Source organism: Staurois parvus, unplaced genomic scaffold, assembly GCF_062004578.1.
Source record: "Staurois parvus isolate SC_StPar_1 unplaced genomic scaffold, SC_StPar_1.0 ptg000366l, whole genome shotgun sequence".
NCBI lineage: Eukaryota > Metazoa > Chordata > Amphibia > Anura > Ranidae > Staurois > Staurois parvus.
This window is the reverse complement of record NW_028318162.1, coordinates 267818-285577: the sequence shown is the minus strand read 5'-3', so window position 1 is coordinate 285577 and position 17760 is coordinate 267818.

The window sequence follows — 17760 nt, the reverse complement described above, 5'->3', positions numbered from 1 at the left end:
TGATGCTCTGGTCACAGTATGTAAAAAAAAGTGTAATAAAAATAATAAAAAACATTTAAAAATTAAAAGGAAAATAGTTTTTTTTTAATACTGTCACCAGTCAGTGTCCCTGATCACCGCCACACCAGTTATATGATGACGCTGTACTGCACTGGTGACAGTAAGTAAAAAAAAAAAATCTATTATTTTTATTTCTTCATTTTCAAAAAGAATTTGATAAATTTTTTTTCCATGCCTCTTAGTCAAACCAATCCAAGTCCAGTAGACCTTGGACTGTCTACTCTCCAAAAGGGGTAATTTGGGGGGGTATTTGTACTGGTTTGGAATTTTCGAGCCTCAAGAAATGTGATGTCAGCACATCAGGACTGATCAATTTTCTGATATATTGTACATACCATAGTTTATGGACGCTATAACTTTTCTACAGACTAAATAATATACACTGATTTGAGTTATTTTCACCAAAGAAATATAGCAGAATACATTTTGGCCTAAATTTATGAAGAAAGATTATTTATTTATGAAAATTTTTTTTTAATGTTTGGTCTTTTTTGGTTTATTTAGCAAAAAATAAAAACCCAGTGGTAATTAAATATCACCAAAAGAAAGCTCTATTTGTGTGACAAAAACGAGAAACATTTTATTTGAGTACAACGTTGCATGATCGAGCAATTGCCATTTAATTGTGACAGTGCTTAAAGCTAAAAATTGGCCTGGGCAGAAAGGGGGTGAATGTGTCCAGCATTGAAATGGTTAAAGTTAATTTTTTCCCCAAAAATTAGCTTTTGAAAAACTGCTGCGCAAATACTGTGTGGCATAAAGAAATTGCAACATCCACCATTTTTTTCTCTAGGATCTCTTCTTAAAATTATATAATGTTTGGGGGTTCTAAGTCATTTTCTAGCAAAAATATGCTGATTTTTACATGTATATGAGAAGTGTCAGAAGTGGTCCAGTAGGAAAGTAGTTAATGGTATCCCCCAAATGAACCGAAACAAAGGAAATTGTCACTTACCCTTTACTTATGGCACATGGCAATCTCCATCAAGGTCTCAATTCTTCCAGAACGATAGTGTTTACAGCATGCTTGCACATTATGGCAGTCTTTTCCCCTAGTGTGCCTACCTGTGGTAATGTGAGGTCCACAATCCACCTGTTGCTCCACTTCCACTGCCATCTTCCCTGGTCTTCGTCAAGGTCTGGAATCTCCTTTATTCAGACATTGGGCAGTCACTTATGCTATAGCTCTGGTGCATGTACATGGGAGTTACATTGTCCTGGAATCCTGCTCTTAGTCAAATATCTTACAGATGAAAGCAGGCCTGGACTGTGATAGAAAATAGGCCCAGGCAATTTAGACTGAGCAGGCCAGTGTAACCCCCCAAGGGTAAACCCCAAGCACTGTAATCCTCGCAGTGTAATTGTCCTAGTGAAATCCAGCCAGTGAAAATCCCCCCAGTGTAATCCTCCCAGTCTAACAGTGTAATCCCCCAGTGTAATATCCCCATTGTAAAACCTCCCAATGTAATCACGGGAAAGTATAAATCCCCCCCTCCCCACATGTAATCCACCCAATGTACTCCTTACAATGTAATCCCCGCAGTGTAATCTCCCCATTGTAATTCCTCCCAGTGTTATCCCCCTTAGTGTTAATCCCCCCAATATAGCCCTTACAATGTAATTCCCCCAGTGTAATCTCCCCATTGTCATTCCTCCCAGTGTAACCCTCCACATTGTAAATCCCCCCCAGTGTAATCCTCCTCACAATATAATCCCCACAGTGTAGCCATTGCAGTATAATTCCCCCAGTGTAATCTCCCCATTGTCATTCCTCCCAGCATAATCCCCCACATTGTAAATCCCCCCCCTTGTGTAGTCCCTTACAATGTAATCCCCCACCCCCGTGTAATCCCCCTTCAGTGTAATCCTCCTCACAATGTAATCCCCCCAGTGTAGGAGGAGCCTGGACTCCATCGGCTCTTATGTGTGTTATTCTGATATGCAACAAACAAGAGATCCCTGTGCTCAAATCCCAACAGCTAGTGCATGCATTTATCCATCAGGTGCTAAAGGGGTGTAACCACATAATAACACTAGAAATTCTGAAGGACCCTCTGCACACTGGTATATACCCTTTCAAGCAAACTATGCAACAAATAGGGATATTTGGTTCACACATATTGCAATACATGCTGAAGCTGGCCAACTGCGTCAAAGTAATCCCTCTATGGCCAGTCCTACTCTGCCCTGCCTACGCAAATGCTACTGTGGACACAATGCTAGCATAGGGGAAAAGACACAATGGGGAGAGCATTGCGAGCACCTATGCTAGCATTGTGTCCACAGCAAATGCCAGGTATGCCCTATGGCTAGTCCAAGCCTGGATGAAAGGATTGTACACTGTTCTCCACAACAGTCAGTATACAATTTAAAGCTTTGTTCACACTATGGTGTCATGTTAGTTTTTCTGTACATGTTCTGCAAGGGCACAACAAAAAACAATTGTTCTCTATGTGTCCTATTCACAGGGCTGCTGTTAGAAACCACGGGGTCCCATACAGCCAACCTGACAGGCCCCCCCAAAAAAACACAGTTTACTAGGCTGCATTTTTGAATGAACACAGTAAATGGTCAGGACTCATTGTGTTCATTCAGGAAAAGAAGGGGCTGGTAAATATGACAAATTTATAGGACCCTTCCCCCATTCTCCATCCTGAACCATCCTGAAGGATCCTATTTTGTTTTTGCAGCCTGGACAGCAGGGGGAAATGCACAGGGAGGGTGATGGGTGCAGAGGGGGGCATTTACTGGAACTGATCCCCTGTATGGCTCTCTGCAGCAACTGAAAACCGTCAAGAGGGAGAGAAGAGAAGAAGAATTCAGCTTTCAGCTGCTACTGAGAAAGCCATACAGGGGATCGTGTTCCAGTAAAGTAATTGCCCCCCCCCCCCCCCCGCTGTGTCAATCACCCTCCCTGCCCACATTTGATTCATCCAGCTGCTTGGGCCAACCTGTGTGCACCCTCCCCTGGGTGGGCTCCATACAGGAGAATTGGTGGTACCTCCTTATCCACGGCCCTGCCTGTTCATATCACAATATAACGTCCAGATTTTCTTCTATCCAGGAATCTGCAACATGGATGAAGTTTTCTGCATGGAAAAAAATTGCTGTGACGTGACGTGACATGGTGTGAACAGGGCACACAACTGACGCACATGAAAACTAATGTGAACATGCATAAAAACTCGCTGAAACGTGCATGAAAACTGATGTAAACCCATGTCTCTGTGTAGTTTTCTCATCAGTTTTCATGCATGTATGGTGTGAACAAGAACTAAAAAAAAATGTTAGTAGCAAGGGAAAGAATTTTTTATGACCAAAGAGGCTTATGAATTCTCTTTTACCGTAAAATTCTATCCTTCAGTTTAGTTCTGCTTTAAGCTATTACTAAATTATTCTCAAGAACTGATGACTTGGAGAGTAAACTTAAAACTTCAGTAAATGTAGGCCTATTATGGGTTATTTTGTATTGCAGACTTTCCAGTGCTCTTTTTCAACCTTTTTAAATTACCTCTAGACTTGACATTTCTCAAACAGTACATGGAAAGAAGCTAAATAAATGTTCAGGGTATAAAAAATTCTGGAACAGCCACACTTCATTGTTTCAGCTTTGAATCAGTATAGATGTAGCTTTAATTATGCATTCATTTTTGAGAATTGTACATTATTGTCTTATTGGTAACTCTCTGCTGAATTTTGTTTGTGTTATACTGATGGATAATTCTGCAAATCTACTTAGGAGTCACTCAACAAAGAAAAAAGGCATTCTTTTGGAAGGATACAATACATGCTGTGTGATAAAGCACATTCCAACAACAACTTAGCAACTTGAGTAATTAGAACGGTGACTTCAAACAGATGAAATGTGCAGTAACTAATAGCAAACATTTATCTATAGCAAAGCATGATAATTTTCTATCATAATACAAAATCATGATTTTGAAGGCTATAAAAAGGTTATGCAAAGATCACTTAGGCAATAATAAGTAAAAGTACACCTGTAATAGGGTGAATACTGAAAGCCTCACTGAAGTTGTATGTGTAGCACCCTCTAGTTTCAGCTAGGATTTGTGTTTGTGAGTCAGAGGCTTGCTAGAAGCTTGGGATGAGTCAGCCTGGGAGTGAGGCAGTGAAATTAACTCAGGTCAGGCTGGGATGCTATAAAGGTCAGGGCTTCTGGAGCCCTCCCACCCTTCTAGAAATAGGAAGACCTTTATAGAAAAGGGGTGGAATAGGGGAGGAGGCCTGGATTTGCATGTTATGGGAACTTAGCTAATCCCCGAGCATGGTGGCTAAGAACAACTCTTAAATGTGAGAGAGCCTGTTCAGCATGGTGGTGTTGGGTGTCGGGTAGAAGATGGACTAAATAAGGTGCTGGAGTGTGGAGCCTGGGAGGGGGTCCCAGGGAGGGGGTCTATGTACAGGCTGGTGCTGGACAGAAGGATCTCCACTGTACCAACAAGACTCCTAGGGACAACAGCCTGTCAGCAGGAAAGGAGCCAGCCCAGCATAAGGCCTGAAAGCAGTTGCAACCCACTAAGCTACAGGACAGGACAGTGTGAATACTTCTACACCCTTGGGCCACAGAAGGGAGAAGGCGGTCAGGTGCAATACCCTGCTAGCCCTCATCTGGGACTGCTTCACAGTAGATACTGGAAACCCTTGCCCAGGGATACCCTCAGGACAACTGGGTGGATGAGTAGAGTGTCATCTGGGGTCTGAGGAGATACAGCAAAGGAGACTCAGTGCTCCTTGTTAAAGACTGCTGCTGATTTTTGATCCACATTTTTGTACAGTTTTGCTGAAAAGTTGTCCTCAAGTTCTAAATTTGCTAAGGCATTCCATATACCCCTACCACTCCATCCAAGTTGTTAACTCCTAATAAAAAGAACAAAAAACAGCTCAAGGACTGTTTTATTGACTGAGAAAAAGTGTGGAAAATGGCTGTGCAGAGCTCAGGAGGACCCAGCAGAATCCAGCTGCCCTCAATAGGGTAGCACTTCATATGCGATGCATTTAAAAGTGTGCTACTCTATGTTATTGCTTTATTTCACTACTCCATCATTGAACATAATGCAAAAAGGTTTTTGATTCTGTGTGTATAGGAGAGAAAACAACTTACTTTTGTTTAAATACTAGGCATAATAGTAATTTTACAGGAAAGTAATTTTCAGCAAATCAGTGTTAAAAGGTATAATTCAAACTACACTGCTCAAAAAAAAAATTAAAGGAACACTTTTTAATCAGAGTATAGCATCCAGTCAATTAAACTCCTGGGATATTGATCTGGTCAGTGAAGTAGCAGAGGTGGTGCACTAGATGGGCAGCAATGAGACGAACCCCAAAACAGGAATGGTTTTACAGGTGGAAGCCACAGACATTTTTTTCCTTACTCATCTTTTCTGACTGTTTTTCACTAGTTTTGAATTTGGCTAGGGTCAGTGTCACTACTGGTAGCATGAGGCGATACCTGGACCCTACAGAGGTTACTCCGGCGGTCCAGCTCCTCCAGGATGGCACATTAATACATGCCATTGCCAGAAGGTTTGCTGTCTCTGCGCACAGACTCAAGAGCATGGAGGAGATTCCAGGAGACAGACAGTTACTCTAGGAGGGCTGGACAGGGCTGTATAAGGTCCTTAACCCATCAGCAGGACCAGTATCTGCTCCTTTGGGTGAGCACTGCCAGAGCCCTACAAAATTACCTCCAGCAGGCCACTGGTGTTAACGTCTCTGACCAAACAATCAGAAACAGACTTCATGAGGGTGGCCTGAGGGCCCAATGTCCTCTAGTGGGCCCTGTGCTCACTGCCCAACACCACAGAGCTCGATTGGCATTTGCCATTGAACACCAGAATTTATAGGTCTGCCATTGGTGCCCTGTGCTTTTCACAGATAAGAGCAGGTTCACCCTGAGCACATGTAACAGACGTGAAAGGGTCTGGAGAAGCCATGGAGAAAGTTATGCTGCCTGTAACATCGTTCAACATGACTGTTTTGGTGGTGGGTCAGTGATGGTCTGGCATATCCATGGAGGGACGCACAGACCTTTACAGGCTAGCCAATGGCACCCTGACTGCCATTAGGTATTGGGATGAAATCCTTGGACCCATTGTCAGACCCTACACTGGTGCAGTGGGTACCTCCTGGTGCATGGCAATGTCTGGCCTCATGTGGCGACAGTATGCAGGTAGTTCCTGGAGGATGAAGGAATTGACACCATTGAATGGCCCCCATGCTCGCCTGACCTAAATCCAATAGAACACCTCTGAGATATCATGTTTCGGTCCATCCAATGCCGCCAGGTTGCACCTTAGACTGTCCAGGAGCTCAGGGGTGCCCTGGTCCAGATCTGGGAGGAAATACCCCAGGTCACCATCCGTTGTCTTATTAGGAGCATGCCTCGATGTTATCAAGTATGCATACAAGCACGTGGGGGGCATACAAACTACTGAGTGCCATTTTGAGTTGCTGCAATGAAATTTCAGCAAAATGGACTAGCCTGCTGCATAATTTTTTCACTTTGATTTTTATGGTGTATTTGAATTCAATGCTTTGTAGGTTGATTTGCATCAAATGATGGGGCATCCTTACGTTCCTCACACATTACCCAATCCATATCAGTATAGATATCCAGCATGATATTTTTCCCCATTGAGATCTGATGTGTGAAAGTTTTCCTTTAATTTTTTTTGAGCAGTGTATATTCTATTATGAATAGAAGCCTGTTTGTCTAGTAGGATGAATGCATTAGGTAATGTGTTTTCAACATATCACTACTTGAGAATGAAATTAGAAAGAAAGAGCGGGACAAAGACATCTTTTTCCAGGAATTAATTTATTTAAAACTTTTGCTGTTGGTCTTCAAGCATAGTAAAGATTAATTTGGCTACTAAGCTGGACACAGTAATCTCTGCATCTCCCTTTTTTTGTCAATGCTTATCATTGCCCCATTTCTTTGGCTTTACTTAACTGTAAATGTTCCCTGCAGTACATAGAAATAAAAAAATAGTCAAATGTAAGCCATAAGAATTTGGATAACAGTCAATTGCTAAAATTTTCTTCATGATTTTATTATTTCTGTGAGTCTATCAGGGTCAACTTAGAATAACTGTATTAATAATTTACTGTATCTACCTAAATAATTTATACACTGTTTTAAGGACATCTAGGCCTTCATTGTGTGCTAAGTTTTGATAAATACCTGCTTACATTATAGGCGGATAAATGGACAAGTAAAAAAATGTGTTATGTTTAACCACTTGCGGACTGCCCTCCCGCAATGTACTGTGGATGGGTGGCCCATGCGGGCAAAGTGGCGTGCTGGTAAGTTGTTGCCTGCTTCCAGGTTTAGGACATGTGCATGCCCTTCCCCCGCTGTGATTGTAAACAGCAGGAGCCTGTCAGCAAGTCCCAGCCAATTCATTTATGACCTGCTGATTGGCTGTGTATAATCACAGCCCAGAGCCCTGTGTTGACACTCAATACAGGACTCTGTACAGAGGGATCAATCCCACTGTTTCTCACCCCTGCAAAGCAGGGATGAGAAACAAAGAAATCTCTTAGTAAAAACATCACATTATACATACATTACACATTTACCCCTCTGATCAACCTAGATGTTATTAACCCCTTCCCAGCCAGTGTCTTTAGTACAGAGACAGTGTATATTATTATCACTGAGCACTGTATTAGTGTCACTGGTGATGTTATTGGCAGCATGTCAGTTCTCCCCAGCATCAGTTAGTATCAGATTGCCTGCTGCACTATTGCAGTCCTGTTTTAGGTTGCTGACCACCATCATTAGTAATATAAAAATAAACAAAATTCAAATATATACAGTATACCAATATACCATAGTTTGTAGATGTTATATCTTTCAGGGAAACCAATTAATATACACTTATTGGGATTTTTTTTTTATCAAAGACATTAAGCAAAATAGTCAAAATTAGTCCAAAACAAATAAATTGAATTAAATATGCTCTGGTACTCTTCCCAAAGTCCATAGATAAATGTCACAACTTCTTAAATGTCCATTTTATACATGCAAATCAACCCATGCACTTGTTTAATTTTCCACCGCACTTACCAGATGGTATGTTACCCCTTGTTTGCACAAGAAAGTCAATGTACACTTTTTGGAACCCAGTATACTCCAAAGGAATGCCAAGAAACCTCCACTAATCCAGATCATTCACCAAGATGTTTCACCCCCTCCAGGGACACTCCATTCATTCAGTGGTCTCACATGGATTCACAGTGAAGCCTGAACCATGGCAAGATAAAGTCAAGGTACTCTCATAGTGTTTACCATTTATTAACCACTTGCCTACCGGGCACTTTCACCCCGTTCCTGCCCAGGCCAATTTTCAGCTTTCAGCACAGTCACAATTTGAATGACATTTGCATGGGCATGCAACACTGTACCCAAAAGAAAGGAGGCACTGATGGGCATTGACAGGCATTACTGATGGGCACTGAAAGGCAGCACTGATGGGCACTGACACGCATCACTAATGGGAACTGAAAGGCAGCACTGATGGAGCTGCATTGATGATCAGGGCACTGATGATCAGTGCCCTGATTATCAGTATAGATGTCTTCTCTGAGGATTGCCACTTACCGGCTCTCCTCTCCTCATGCACTGTCAGCATGAGGAGAGGACTACCGATAACCAGAATTTCTTGTTTACATGTGATCAGCTGTGATTGGACACAGCTGATCACACGATAAACAGCCTATGTAATCTGCTCTTTACAGCAATCCGTGATCCGCTGTGTTTGAGGGACACAGAGCACCACCGATCGTTGCACTGTGCAGTTAAAAATGTGGGAGGCAGTTAAAATATGGCACGTTAAAAGCAATGTATGCAATTACAAAAATACAGTGGTATGAATCATATATCTCAGTTACCAAAGCCATGGAATGCTGCTGTGCGTTCCAGCGTGCATTCCATGTAAAGCAGAAGTGACATACTGGTGATCCCTACCTATGCATTTGGTCACTAATGTGCAACATCTTCAGGAGCTTGGGAGCCTGGCATCATCTCCACTTTATATATATATATATATATATATATATATATATATATATATATATAAAGACTCCGCCTACTATACACGCCATAATACAATTGTGTTCCACTCATAGTATAGCCCCAATGATATTAAAAACAACGAATGGTCCAACATGGTTTGCAGGACAAAACCATGTATGCAATATAGAATTAAAATTAAAGTTGTAAAGGTGGCGCTTTATACATGCAGAACATGCATTCCAAGACAAACAATAGGAAATAGGAGTAGGAAGACAGATCATTTTAAATCTAATGTTACAAATCAGGAACATAATAACACATTTACAGCAACAAAAAAAAAAAAATCCTTTTGGATAGAGAGAGCTGCTGCATTCACTGGTAATTACATGGTTTGAGTGCAGATGTTATTCTTTTGATGTTTGTAGCAGAATACATTTTGGCCAAAATGTGTGAAGAAATTTGATTTTTTTTCATTTTTATTGAATATGTTGTATAGCAGAAAGTAACTATATATATTTTTTTTTCAAAAGTTTTGCTTATATTGCACAAAACAAAAAACATGAGTGATCAAATACCACCAAAAAAAAGCCCTATTTGTGTGAAAAAAATGATATAAATTTCATTTGAGTGCAGTGTTGCATAACCCCACAATTACCAGTTAAAGTAGCCCAGTGGCTTGGTCATGAAGGGGGTAAATTCTTCCGGAGTCTAAGTGGTAAAATATTTTAAACTACTGTATTGCCTTCAAGAAAAATATTTCTCTATGCGCAGCAATCAAGGGATTAATATGTATCTAAAGATCGTATGGGTGCAAATGTGTTGCTTTTACTCACGTGTGATGTGACTTTTTTTAATCCCTGGAACGAAAAGGTTCCAGGGAGAGCAGATCCAGCTAGATCCTGTGCCTGTATTTACAAATACAGGCACAGCTCTGTTTCTCCATTCGTTGCAAGAGATCAGCAGAGTCCCGGCCAAAAATCATTGGCCGGAATCTGCTGACAAACATGTCCTGCAGCAAATGATGGCAGGGTTCAGCAGGGGGTGGGGGGAAGCACATTTGAGCGGGTGGTCTTTAAGTGGTCAATGAGTTTTGATGCACCTAAATACAAGATAATACAAACATTTTTGGTAAAACACAAAGGAACACTAGAGGAAACAAAGAACACTGAAAAAAAATAGGAGTGCTATAAGGACATATTAAAACAATGGTATTAACCAGTGCGTTCCAATGGGCAACAAATATAAAGTTAAACCTGGGTGGTTAAATTCTAGAGTAAAAATGGAAAATTTAATATCGAATCCTTACCGTAATTTTCCTTCCCTGACAAGCTCCATGTTAGCCTACCACTGGTATGCCCCGCCCATTCCCCAACCTGCAGGACCTAACTTATAAATTTGACTCCTTTTTCCAGGCCAGAGATAAGTAGCTATATTTCCACACCTGAGAGGGAGTTTGTGCTAACATGGAGCTCATCAGGAATGGAAAATCGTGGTAAGTATTTGATATTCAATTTTTAATTTTCCTGATAGCTCAATGTCAGCCTACCACTAGGAATTAAGTAGCTATCCCAGGTGGGGTAATGCAGGAACAAAATTAGGGTTGATTATGGCCTCCGGCTGAAGAGATACCCATTTGCCAAATTAACATTTGTTAAAAATGATGGATCTATGCAATATCTAGAAAAAAGGGTGTGGCTGGATGACCATGCTGCCGCCTTGCATATTGACTCTACAGGTGAGACTCTACAGGCAGATGTCCAGAAGGTTGAGATGCTTTTTGTGGAGTGCGCCATTATTCCTTCCAAAAGGGACAAACCACTATCATTATATGCCAGGAGGATCACTTTCACAAGCCAAAAAACAGTTACTCTACTCAAAGCTCTGGTCCCATTGTAATGACCTGAAACTCAGTGTAGCATTCATATAAGTCTTCAGGGTCCCTCTGACATCCAAAGGACTAACTTCTTGTCCATTTTCCAGATGAAAAGTAGGCAACAGAATCTTGAAGCCACTTTGGCAATAGAATCCAGTATTGGTAGCAGAACAACTCTATCTGCCAGGAAGAACGTACAGTACAGGGATTTTTAAACCCTAGAGCCGCCAACTCAGAAACACTCCTGGCTGAGGTTAGCTCTACCAGGAAAGCTGTCTTTAACGACAATTCCCTTAGCGACAACTCTTCATGGGTTTTTGGAGCAGACAGGTAGTTGAATTCTATTGTAAGGTTCCATGCAGAAATGTTGGGGCTCTGGGAGGCCTTAGCTTTGCTATAGCCTTAAAGAATCAATCTACAAGAGGCCCACTGAGTCCCTTTAAAGGCTTAGATGTTGGAGACATGTCCTTTGAGCATGCTTGCTCTCAGACCCATGTTGTGACCTCTTTGAATAAAACCCAGGACATGACAAACTCTGTCCTCCCTGAAGAAAACTTCTGATATAGCATATTCTTGAAATTTTAGCCAGACTTTGTTGTAGACTTTGTTCATGCTGCTCTTCTGTGCTCTTATGAGGGTATCTACCACTCTCAAAGAGCAACCTAAATCAGCAAACCTTTGCCTCTCAAATTTCAGGTTGCTAACTTGAACTTCCCAGGGGCAGGATGAAGAACTGGACCCTTGTACCACAGTCTGGCAACTGAGAAGATTTTGTGCTATGTGTCTGTGAGATATGAAAAGCTTGGTGCATGTCCACTGGTAAAAGAAAAACCCTCCATGGAAAGGGTGCCTTCTCCACCAAAAAACTCAGTACAAGGACAGAAAGACCATGGTCCTGATAATCATCAGGCATGCAGGCGCTGACAGGTGAAGAGAAGAATGCCAAAACAATATAGCAGCAGAGAAAGGCATACTTTGAACCATGATTAGTTGGGCTTATAATTACAGAAGGACTATGCAGGGGTCAGGGGACCCTGTTCTTTAATTTCCCACCAGTTGAACACCTGTCCTAATACCTCATCTGCTGGGATTAATCCCCTGTCACCGGAGCAAGAAATTCTCATAGCACAATCTATGATGAGAAGGAAGGATGACCTTTCAAATATAGCCTGAAGTGCCTGCCCTAAGAGCCCAAATGTCCAAAACCAAGGCTGTACCCATTTCGAAAGAGGAGCAACCAAGCGCCCTAAAACATGTAGCCTGGCACATTTTGCTGTCTGGAAGCTAAAAAGAGTGGAATATTTGAGTGAAGAGTGAAAAACAGTTTTGCTTTTGACTGCTGGTGATTGCTGGTGCTTGTAGTTGTTTTATTTCCTTGTTTGGGATCTTGCTAGCAGCTTTTACTTTTTTAAACTACTTTTTCTGTCACTTTTTAAATAGCATTTCTTTTTCTTTCCTTCCTTCAGTCTGCTAATTAAGGGGAGGGGTTAATTGGTCACAGGTGCTCCAAATATTATATAACTTTCTGTAGAGCTCACTCTGAGCTTGCTCATTCTTGAGATTCAGAAAAAATGAGGAAGGGTTGTAACAGCGCAAACACTGCAAAGTCCTGGGAAATGGTAGTATGGGGTGATCGTGGGATTAGTGGCTACTGTATGAAGAGCGTAGAATTCCGTGTGGCACTGAGGGCAAGGCTTCCAAATAAGCTGTAGCAACTTCTGTAGATGAGAAAAAGGAGAGAAGCGCCTCTAAGTGCAATAAGTCTTTTAATTCAAGTCTAAATGTAGAAACACTCACATGTGTGAAGTAATCATAAGCTTAAAAACCGTGGTTAACAATAGTTAACGGTGGGGTGGTAACCCGGGTGAAGAGCCGTCATCTTTCTGCGATGTGGGGAGGTCAGCTCTCGGCTGGAACAGCGTGGTGGCTGGAGGGGAACAGTGGTGAGGCCGGCTTGCATGCACGTTCTCCCTCAGAGCCGGATGGAACGCACGCTGGAACGTAGCAGTGGCGTGGCCGTGATGACGTCAGAACCCAGGGTGCACTGCGACGCGTTTCGGAGCATGCACTGACCGTGGAAGGCGGAAGTGCACTCCTTTTTCAAGCACCGCTGTTCCCCTCCAGCCACCACGCTGTTCCAGCCGAGAGCTGACCTCCCCACATCGCAGTAAGATGACGGCTCTTCACCCGGGTTACCACCCCACCGTTAAATATTGTTAATCACGGTTTTTAAGCTTATGATTACTTCACACATGTGAGTGTTTCTACATTTAGACTTGAATTAAAAGACTTATTGCACTTAGAGGCGCTTCTCTCCTTTTTCTCATCCTTGAGATTGCCCGTATTTTGCTTGCTGGACCTTTGATCAAGTGGACATTTGATTAAGTGGAGTTAAAAACCAGAATTGAAAACAGGAGTCTTCTAACCTGTAAGTAACAACTAATATTTGCTATTAGTAATAATAATATTGTAACTGGGATAATGAGTGCTAGCAGGGTAGAAGGTTGCCACATGTATGCAACAATGAAGCAATAGCTCCAGGATGGATACCGCTGCAACAGATGTCAGCAGGTTGCCCTTCTGGAAGCTCGCATTAGAGATCTGGAAGAGGAAGTTGCAACACTGGGCAGAACCGACAACCTTCAAAGGGGTCTTCTGCTCTCTGAGCAGGTAGCTAATGGGATTGATGTGGAGGGTGGAGGGGCCAATCAAAATTATCAGGCAGGAAGATGGATTACTGTAGTGAGAGGGAGTGGTAGGGGCTCACAGAAAAGAAAGGCCAGCCCTGGGTTTGAACACCCAAACAGAGTTGAGTGAAGATGTGGGGGTGGCAAGTTCAGAGGGGGCAGCCCTGGATGTCACTGCTATCCCTAACAGCCGGGAGGGCAGATCATCTGGGAGGGGTGATGAGGGTAGTGCAGGAAGGCCGAGACAGTTGGTGGTTATAGGGGATTTTATAATCAGAAGGACTGATAGAATAATTTGTCGCCAGGATCACCTCAACCGAATGGTTTGCTTGACTCTCTTGTGCCAGGGTTCGGCATGTGGTGGACCAGGTTGATAAATTACTGGGAGGGGCTGGGCATGACACAGCTGTCTTGGTCCATGTTGGAACCAATGACAGAATACATGGAATTTGGAGGCTCCTTAAGAATCAATTTAAAGAACTAGGCTGCAAGTTGAAGGGAAGGACTTCCAAGGTGATATTTTCTGAAATATTACCTGTGCCATGCACAACACAGGAAATACAGCGGGAGATTAGAGAACTGAATGCGTGTCTAAGGACCTGGGGTAAGAGGGAAGGATTTGGGTCTCTAGAGCACTGGGCTAACTTTTCATTGGGGTGCAACCTATATACTAGAGATGGTTTGCACCTAAATGGGAGGGGGCCTGCTGTGCTGGGGTAGAGGTTTATGGGACAGCTGGAGGAGTATTTAAATTAGAATTGAGGGGGGAGGGAGAATTAGATTATAATGGGGCAGACAGATCAGACAGGGGTCAATCCTTATTGGTGGGTGGAATGAGGAAAGATGGGGGGAGGGCTATGGCAGGTGATAAGAAGGTTCCCATGTTACAAACAACCAATAGAATTGGTACCATTTGTGCAAAAATAAAAAAAAAATGCAACATATGTGTGCAAAAGGTGTCAATTAATTAAAGTTTTTGTTCACCAATGCCAGAAGTCTTCCAAGCAAAATAGATGAGTTGGAAGCTTTGGTGCATGAAGAGTACTATGATTTAATTGGTATTGCTGATTCATGGCTTCATTCTTCACATGACTAGGCCATTAATATTCCTGGCTATGTTCTCTTTCGGAAAGACAGGGTAAAAAGGAAAGGTGGTGGTGTCTGTCTCTATGAGAAAAGTGATCTCAAATCGAGTGTGCAAGAGGGCCTAGTTGATGGAGAGTGTTATGAGGCTGAAGAATTATGGGTGGAACTGCACATGAGGGTTCGTACTACAAAGGTGATCATTGGAGTTTGTTATAGGCCACTGTCGCGATCAGGGGTCAGGCTCGAAGACCAGTTGCTATAGCAGTGGAAAGGATCACACTGAAACCAGCAGGATAGGTACACAGGCAGGTCACCGTGGCGGAGGAGTGGGCTCACCTGAGGTGCGGAGTCTAAGTAATAACCGGTGTTCACCAGAGCTCCTGATGATGGAGATGGATTTTGCTGTGTGTTAGCACCAGGTCACAGTCCTCGGGATCACCCCAGCTGGAGGTGAGCAAGCGGAGGTCCAGTAGCATATTAAGCAGGTAAGGATCAAACATAAGCATGGTCAGTAAACAAGCCAAGGTTGGTAATTAGCAGTCGCAGGTTGGGATCATGCAGAAGCATAGTCGAGAACAAGCCAAGGGTCAATAACGAGTGGTAGCAAAATATGGATGACAGCAGAGAAGGCAAGGAGCAAGATACTGGCTGGAGAGCACAATAATCTGGCAAACAGGAAATTCATAGACATGGCTTATATCAGGAAATTCATATGAGGAGCAAGGGGTTCAAGGTTCATGACAAAAAAGTTCAAGGCAGGATCATCCAAATAATTGTCAAGGGAACTGTCCAGCATTCCAGGTGGCTCAGCAAGAAGAAACATTGCCACTCACCGCAGAAGGCCCAGGTTCAGACCCAGGCTCTGACAGCCACCCAGTGTTAATGAGGAGGTGGAGACTCAGCTCCTTGCACAGATCGAAAGGACTGCAAAGGCTGGGACAGTGATAATAATGGGGGATTTTAACTACCTGGAAATTGACTGGAGTAATGGCACTGCAAGAACAGTTAAAGGGCAAAAATGTATAAACCTACTACAGGACAATTTTATGGTACAGTTCTTAGAGGCCCAAACTAGGAATGATGCTCTGCTGGACCTGGTAATCTCAAATCATGCAGAGCTTATTACGAATGTCCATATAAAAACATCTATATATTTATTGTTAGCTGTAAACAACAAGCAAATTTAAGAGAGCTAATTTTCCAAGGCTGAGAGCTGCTGTTAGGGATCCGGGTGTGACCAGAAATGTGTGGACTGACACAGGGAAGTAGCAGGCTTCAAGAACACAGGCGTAGTCAGGGCTGGAGAGGTGGAATGGTCAGGCAGGCCGTTTGGTAGTGTTAAGCCGCCTGGCAGAGTCTCTAGCAGCCCACCGCACGGACGCCCTCAGGGCGCGGGGTCTAAGTCCCAGCCTGCTGTTCACCAGGGCCCCTGATGGTGGGGATGGACTTGGTGCAGACTGGAACCAGGTCGCGACCCCCGAGTGCGACCTGCGGTGGTAGAGAGTACTGACAGGGGAGTGCAGGAACGGAATCTAATTTGGAAGAGGCAGACAGATACACTGGTCTGATAAGAAACGGATGGATGGATGGATGGATGGATGGTCGGGTACGGTATGCGTGGTCAGACAGGCCGGGTCGGTATTATGTGGGCAGCGAGGTACAAGAGGAGCGAGCTGTTTTCAGATCAGTTCAGTTGAATAGGGAGGAGGAGCCTAACTATGGCGGCAGGTGAGAGCGCGATGTGAACGCTCTCCACAGGATAGCCACTCTCCCTCCCCAAATGTTCCCCGAGTAAAGCTGCGAAGGTGCCCGGGCAAAAACTCACGGGCGAGAGGGGCCCCCCGAAGAGAACTTCGAGGACAGAGCTGCAGGAGTCCACGACTGAGGGACGGACGATACCTCCCGCCCGAGACTGCTGGGAGTCCAGGTGACGCGGGACAGTCACGTGATCTCCCGAAAGGGAGCTCTGGGAGACAGAGAGGCCGGCCGGTTCTCCGACACAGGGGGAGAAGCCGGCTTCCTCACTGACAGGACACGTGGTACCGGCTCAGCGTCCCGGTGAAAGGAGAAGAGGAGAGATTTGGCTGCTCTCCAGTGGAGTCAGAGAGACATCAGCGTGGGAGAAAGGAGACCCTGTCTTCCGGATACCTGTGAGAGAGGTAGAAGGAGGAAAAAGGAGACCCGGAGAGACCCCCCCCCCCCTCCTTCAATCGAGGGGAAGAGGAGTAGAGCCAGAGCAGAGGACAGAGAACCTAAAGGACAACTTCCCTGGAAAGGCAGCTGGAATGTGGGTGAGTGAGAGTGGATGGACTGTATATTAAATCCGTGTTATGGACAGTTTATTAAAGCAGCAGAAGTAATTATAGATTGGGGGAAAAAAAGAAAAAAAGAGAGGGGGAAATATCAAGGAAATCGAAGAAATTAGAACCTCTCTAAAAAAGACCCATTATAGCATATACCCTAAAGCCTTAAAGAAAAGGGTTTGGACATATATAGAAAAGATGAAGAGTAAAAATAGCAAAGGGAGTGGTCCCAAACACTCCCAATCTGGAACAATCAGAAAATGTACGTCTCAAGGTAATGTGACCCCAGAAAGAACTCAGGAGATAGCAGAAAAAAGTATAATGGAAAACAGTATGGATAAGAGTACCAGATCGCCTGGGGAAATGGATAATAATAGCCAACAAATAATAGAAGGAATAGAGCTAAGAGTAAAGGAAGGAGAACTACAAATCCCAAATAAAAAGGAGATGGCAGAAATGTTTGGAAATTTGGAAAAATCAATTAAACAAAAGATGGGAATAATTCGGAAAGACTTGGGACATCTTTTGTCCAGAGTAGAAGAAACAGAAGAAAAAATTAAAAAACACGCTCAAGCTATTCCTGAACTGAGAAATCAAATAATGGAGATTAGGCAAGAACAGAAAAAGTTGGGATATAAGTTGGAGATACAAGGTAACATGTACAGGAAAAATAACCTCAGGATAAAGGGAATCCCGGAGCTTACACAAGAA